General features: G+C 38.5%; 1 pseudogene; it reads right to left on the reverse strand.

Annotated features, from left to right (window-relative positions):
• Positions 1-2,044: 2,044 nt before the first annotated feature.
• On the reverse strand, positions 2,045-2,597 carry LOC122910013 (annotated as a pseudogene).
• Between the last annotated feature and the right edge of the window lie 4,470 nt (positions 2,598-7,067).

Here is a 7,067-nt window from a genome sequence, read left to right on the forward strand (position 1 = left end):
ACAGCTGAATCTCCTTTCCTATAAAAGAAAAAAATAAATAGATACAGATAAGGAGTAAATGAATCAATGTTTGCAAAGTCAGGAGAACATAGCATAATAAGTACCATGCATGTATTTTAATAAATGAACAATATTTCCTCATTCTATTAAAGACCTTTGTGCAACTTCTTCATTTCACAGAAGATTTACTTTATACACACTTTAAAGTTGCTCTACTCAAGCTCTTTGTTATTTGTTATTATTTCTCTTTTTGATAAATTATTGTTTCTGAAAACCAAAGATTTAGAGTAAAGCTTGAAAAATTTTGTTTTATTTTTCAAAATTAAAAAAAAAGAACAGAATAGGTTTTCTGGGCCCAATTATAGTTTTTGCTCTGTTACTTCTAAAAAGAGGTATTTTTTTTCTCTTTTACAGTGATGAATGAGTTAACATGTGGGAGTTTTCATAGGTTTTAAAATCTGTGTTTTCATTCTAGTTGTGCATTTTTACAACTGTGCTAGTCACCACTTTCTCATCTGTAGTTCAGACAGGGCCATATCCCACTTGAAATTTCATGTAAAGATTAAATGTGAGTTGCTCTTTCGATCTCACTCCTTTCTTGTCTTTTTCTCATCATCATATTGTTATAACTTGACTAAATTTTGCCCTCCCTTAGAGAAATCTCATAATGTCATGCTTTTAAAATGTGAATAAAATCTTACCCCCAAAGGTTTAAAATTTGGCAAAAAAAAAAAGGATTACACCACAAAGAGGTTTTATTAGTATATTCTTTTGATATTTCACTTCATAATTTCTACTATGTAACCTGGCTGCTGGCTTCTGTCTACAAAAATAATTCTCAAAATTGAAGCAACTTGTTCTCTTTTCCCTTTCTTTTGATCTTTCTGGTCATTTTACCGTTTGCTCAATCCATTCTCCAATGAAAATCGAATGCTTAGATTCTCCTCCTCCTTCTAAGTATTTTTTTCCAGCAACCCATGATCATCCCAAGTATGAATCCAGAAACAAAGCAGCATCAACCCAGCAAAACACACCATGACAAATATACTTTACCATTTTTGTCCCTATAGTGCAATTGTGTAAGTATACTCATTACCTCCCAGCGTAACAAACAAGTAAATCAACAAACAGGTAAAGAAAACACACACACACACACACACACACACACACACACGACCAGAGAGCTCTTTTACTTTTGCTTCTATGATCCTGGATTTTAACCAGATGTCACCAAATATCTCTTGCTTTACTCCCAAACTTTCTGGGAAAGTGATTTATTCTCACCGTTCTTACTCCCTTATCAATTATTCCATCCTCAACTCAATAAATTCCAGTTTTTTTACTTGTCATTTTATTCTAAATACTCTTATCAATGTTTCCAATGACTTAGGTAGTATTCCCATACATAGCTTGTCAATATGATCTTCTTTGACCTTTCTATATGTTCAGCATTCTCAGTCACTGAACTAGGGGTTTTTCATATATATATATATTTTTTCTTATATTTGCTGGTTTTTCTTATATTTTCTTTTATATATACATATATATGTATATATGTATTTTTTCTTTAGGCTGGACAGTGGCTCATAGAGCTAAGCATGATCCCTAGCTGTGGGCTAGAAATGTCCTTAATAAAAATCCTTATTTTTCTGTTTTGTCTGCCTCACTGGAGTGGGAGAAACTTAAGACTAAAGCAAATAACAGTCTTTCCCCCACATCGGTTCAAAGCTCATCTGCACATGGAGGGAAGGAAGGTGAAGTCCCAGGCAGACTAGAGTAAGAAAGGAGTTTATATATTTATAAATGCCAAATAAATACCAAAGGCCACCCAATGCACCCTCCCAGACAGGGCTGTCTCCCCCAACCCTAGGCTTCTAGCGTCTGAGACATCTTGGCCCCAGGCTACAGCCCAGGAGCAGCTGCCAGTCTGGGCTACCAGAGAACTGAGTGGGGATGATGTGTCCAGCCAAGATTCACTCCCTGTGTGAGGGGTCCCCATAGCCACAGGCCTGTGTCCCTGTATAGGACCCTAGAGGGGCTAGATTCATGGGAAGAAGGTGGTCATCTCGAGGGAGACCCGCTGCCACAGCTCCTTGGTCTGTTTGTGGCGCTTGAGGTTCTGCAGGTTGTCGTTGAACTGCATCATGCTCATGGGTGTCAGGCAGAAGGCGCTGCGGGCACTGCGGATCGTGTTCACAAAGTCGTCGTAGTCGGCAGGGGTCAGGAGAACCAGGTGGTGGTGGATGTACTGCATGTAAGCCTGCTGGCAGAGCTGCGCCAGTTGGTGGAAGGCTGGGGCACGCAAGTGGTTGTGGGCATGAGCAGGGCTCAGCCTCTGCAGCGTCTCCATGACCATCTCCCAGCTTTGCTGCCAGCCCAGCAACCATTTGGCATCATCAGTGTGGAGGCGGGGAGCGGGAGAAGTTGTTGGGGTGATCATTATGTGCTCGGCGACCCAGCATCTCCAGTGCCAGCATTCCAACACGGTAGGCAGTGTGCAGGTGGTGTAGGCTGTGTGGGTTGACAGGCTGACTGTGTGTCTCCTCCTTAGGTGGTGGAAACCACCCCCTCCCTCCACCAGAGGGCTGGGCTGCCATAGCCAGGGCAGCCACTCTGGATGGCTGGAATTATTTGGTCATAACTTATGTCTTTTTGCAGGCTCCTTTAGTGGATTAAAAAGTTTTTCTGGAAGTTTCTATCCTGTATTTTACTGCCTCTATACAGCTTGATATGTAAGACCTTACTTAAATTATCTAAATAATAGCAACAGTTATAGCATCATTTATTGCCTATGTGTAAAGATTTACAAAATACTTATGTCTGAAGCAGATCTTTTTCTTCAGGTACCACTTGTCCATATAATTAACTATATGTGAAATATCTGCTAGTGGAAGACCTTCAGGCAGGTCAGTATATTAAATATGTGGACTTGAACTCATCATGTTCTCCCCAAACCTGTCCCTATAGCTATAAATTGTTCTATAATGCAAAATAGTTTTCTAAATCTAAATTATCTACTCCCAATACTCTAAGTATTTTTAGATATACAATCTAAATACATAAACTATCTTCTTTCCATTAACATTGCTATAAAATTTCCACATATTCTCATCATTTTTATTTAGTGATTTACAAATACCCACCTCATCTTCCTGTTCATTGCCTTGTCTGCCTTCTGCTTGGAGCACCCATTCCTGCCCATATCATGGTTCATATAGTTGTGGACTGTCCTTCTATAAACACAGACATGATTAGTTCTCTGTACTTAAAATAATTCCAGTAACTCAATAAAAGCTCAGGATAAAATTCATGTTCTTACTATGGTTATAAGATTCACTGTGCCTTGATTTCTTCACAGAATTTCTAGTTCATCATTTCATGTTTTAAATTCTGCCCTCTAGCTATACAAACAGAAGTAGCAAAGAGAAGTAGCTTCTAGAAAACAGAAGTAGCTTGGGAATAAATAAATATGCCATAAGATCTCCATTCAGCAATTTAATTACAGTTCTCCTCACTGTTGGGGATCTCCTAACAACTTTTTGTGGTTGTTGCTACTAGCTCCAATCAGTATTTTTGTTTGTCTTTTCATGTGTTTTTTAAAAATCCATTTGTATGCATCCACTGTTAGGAGATCTCTTTTGCTTACCTAATATGTATAAATTTTTTAAATTAAAAGAAGATAGAACAGTGTCATCTACTACATTAGATTGGCATACTCTATAGCAATAACCTATGTCTTGCTAAATTGCCTTCCCCAGACCACATTGTAACTGGGGTTGTTGATATATTGAGGTTCTTTCAATCAGATGCAATCTCATAAAATCTAAATTTAGAGTTTATTTATGAAAAGACAGAATGCCACCCCTTGGTACTACGTGGACTATCCATTCACAATTAATGATCTAACAGAGAAGGTGTGGTTCTAGAATGGAATGTGGAAGTAGTGTGTCCCTAATCCATTGACAGAAGGGACAATTTTATATTTCTGGAGACAAGAGCTACACTGATGGTTTATTTATTTTTATTTTTTATTTTTTAATTTTTTATTTCTTTTCAGCATAACAGTATTCATTGTTTTTGCACCACACCCAGTGCTCCATGCAATCTGTGCCTTCTCTAATACCCACCACCTGGTTCCCCCAACCTCCCACCCCCCGCCCCTTCAAAACCCTCAGGTTGTTTTTCAGAGTCCATAGTCTCTCATGGTTCACCACCCCTTCCAATTTCCCTCAACTCCCTTCTCTCCACCTCCCCTTGTCCTCCATGCTATTTGTTATGCTCCACAAATAAGTGAAATCATATGATAATTAACTCTCTCTGCTTGACTTATTTCACTCAACATAATCTCCTCCAGTCCTGTCCATGTTGCTACAAAAGTTGGGTATTCATCTTTTCTGATGGTGTATATGTATGTGCACATAGTGTCTATGGACCACATCTTTCTTATCCATTCATCCGTTGAAGAGCATCTTGGTTCTTTCCACAGTTTGGCGACCGTGGTCATTGCTGCTATATCATCCTCAATGGGAAAAAGCTTGCAGCCTTCCCGTTGAGATCAGGAAAACAACAAGGATGCCCACTCTCACCACTCTTGTTCAACATAGTATTAGAAGTCCTAGCAACAGCAATCAGACAACAAAGAGAAATAAAAGGTATCCAAACTGTCACTCTTCGCAGATGACATGATTCTTTATATGGAAAACCCAAAAGACTCCACCCCCAAACTACTAGAACTCATACAGCAATTCAGCAATGTGGCAGGATACAAAGTCAATGTACAGAAATCAGTGGCTTTCTTATATACTAACAATGAAAATACAGAAAGGGAAATTAGAGAATCAATTCCATTTACGATAGCACCAAGAACCATAAGATACCTGGGAATAAACCTAACCAAAGAGGTAAAGGAACTGTACTCAAGGAACTACAGAACACTCATGAAAGAAATTGAAGAAGACACAAAAAGATGGAAGACCATTCCATGCTCTTGGATCGGAAGAATAAACATTGTTAAAATGTCTATACTGCCTAGAGCAATCTATACATTTAATGCCATTCTGATCAAAATTCCATTGGTATTTTTCAAAGAGCTGGAGAAAATAATGCTAAAATTTGTATGGAATCAGAAGAGACCCTGAGGGACGCCTGGGTGGCTCAGTTGGTTGGACGACTGCCTTCGGCTCAGGGCGTGATCCTGGAGTCCCGGGATCGAGTCCCACATCGGGCTCCCAGCTCCATGGGGAGTCAGCTTCGCTCTCTGACCTTCTCCTCGCTCATGCTCTCTCTCACTGTCTCTCTCTCTCAAATAAATAAATAAAGTTAAAAAAAAAAATTTAAAAAAAATAAAAAATAAAAAAATAAAAAAAAAAAAAAAAAAAAAAAAGAAGAGACCCTGAATAGCTAAGGAAATGTTGAAATCAAAAATAAAACTGGGGGCATCACGTTACCTGATTTCAAGCTTTACTACAAAGCTGTGATCACCAAGACAGCATGGTACTGGCATAAAAATAGACACATAGACCACTGGAACAGAGTAGAGAGCCCAGATATGAACCTTCAACTCTATGTTCAAATAATCTTTGACAAAACAGAAAAATATACAGTGGAAAAAAGACAGTCTCTTCAATAAATGGTGCTGGGAAAACTGGACAGCTATATAAAGAAGAATGAAACTCGACCATTTTCTTATACCATACACAAAGATAAACTCAAAATGGATAAAAGACCTCAATGTGAGACAGGAATCCATCAGAATCCTAGAGGAGAACATAACCTCATCAATATCAGTCACAGCAACTTCTTTCAAGATATGTCTCCAAAGGCAAAGGAATCAGAAGTGAAGATGAACTTTTGGGACTTCATCAAGATCAAAAGCTTCTGCAAAGCAAAGGAAACAGTCAACAAAACAAAGAGGCAACCCACGGAATGGGAGAAGATATTTGCAAATGACAGTACAGACAAAAGGTTGATATCCAGGATCTATAAAGAACTCCTCAAACTCAACACACACAAAACAGACAATCCTATAAAAAAATGGGCAGAAGATAAGAACAGACACTTCTCCAATGAAGACATACAAACGGCTATCAGACACATGAAAAAATGTTTATCATCACTAGCCATCAGGGAGATTCAAATTAAAACCACACTGAGATTCACTTATGGTTTGTCTCCCTCCCACTCCCATCTTGTTTCATTTATTCTTCTCCTACAATAAGTGACTCTTAATCTCACAAAACAAACTGAGGGTTGCTGGGGGGAGGGGGGTTGGGTGAAGGGGGGTAGGGTTATGGACATTGGGGAGGGTATGTGCTATGTTGAGTGCTGTGAAGTGTGTAAACCTGGCGATTCACAGACCTGTACCCCTGGGGATAAAAATATATTATATGTTTATAAAAAAAATAAAAATAAAATAAAAAAGAGGGGGGGAAATATATTAAATTTCCCAAATTAAAAAAAAAAAAAAAAAAAAAAAAAACATTGAGATACCACCTTACACCAGTTAGAATGGCCAAAATTATCAAGTCAGGAAACAACGTGTGTTAGAGAGGATGTGGAGAAAGGGGAACACTCTTACACTGTTGGTGGGAATGCAAGTTGATGCAGCCACTTTGGAGAACAGTATGGAGATTCCTCAAGAAATTAAAAATAGAGCTTTCCTATGACCCTGCAATTGCACTACTGGGTATTTTCCCCAAAGATACAGATGTAGTGAAAAGAAGGGCCATCTGTACCCAATATTTACACTGATGGTTTATTGATTCCCTAACATCCTGATTGTGACACAGAGGCATCCATTCTTAAAATTTTTCTGGAAGTTGTAACCAGACCTTAGAATACTCTGCTTTGGATTTATCAGTGATTGTGAAATGCACTGATCCCTATCTTAAATCCCATTCTACTTAAGCAGCTGGATATCTTCACAACAATTCTATCAGGTAAATAACATAATTGTTTTCATTTCATAGATAAAGAGACTGTGCTCCAGATAGTAAATCTTCCAAGGTTACACAGACAGCAGGCAGTGAATCCAGAACATGAACTCCTGCATTCTCTCCTGAATTCTG

Source organism: Neovison vison, chromosome 6, assembly GCF_020171115.1.
Source record: "Neovison vison isolate M4711 chromosome 6, ASM_NN_V1, whole genome shotgun sequence".
In the NCBI taxonomy this organism is placed as follows: Eukaryota; Metazoa; Chordata; class Mammalia; order Carnivora; family Mustelidae; genus Neogale; species Neogale vison.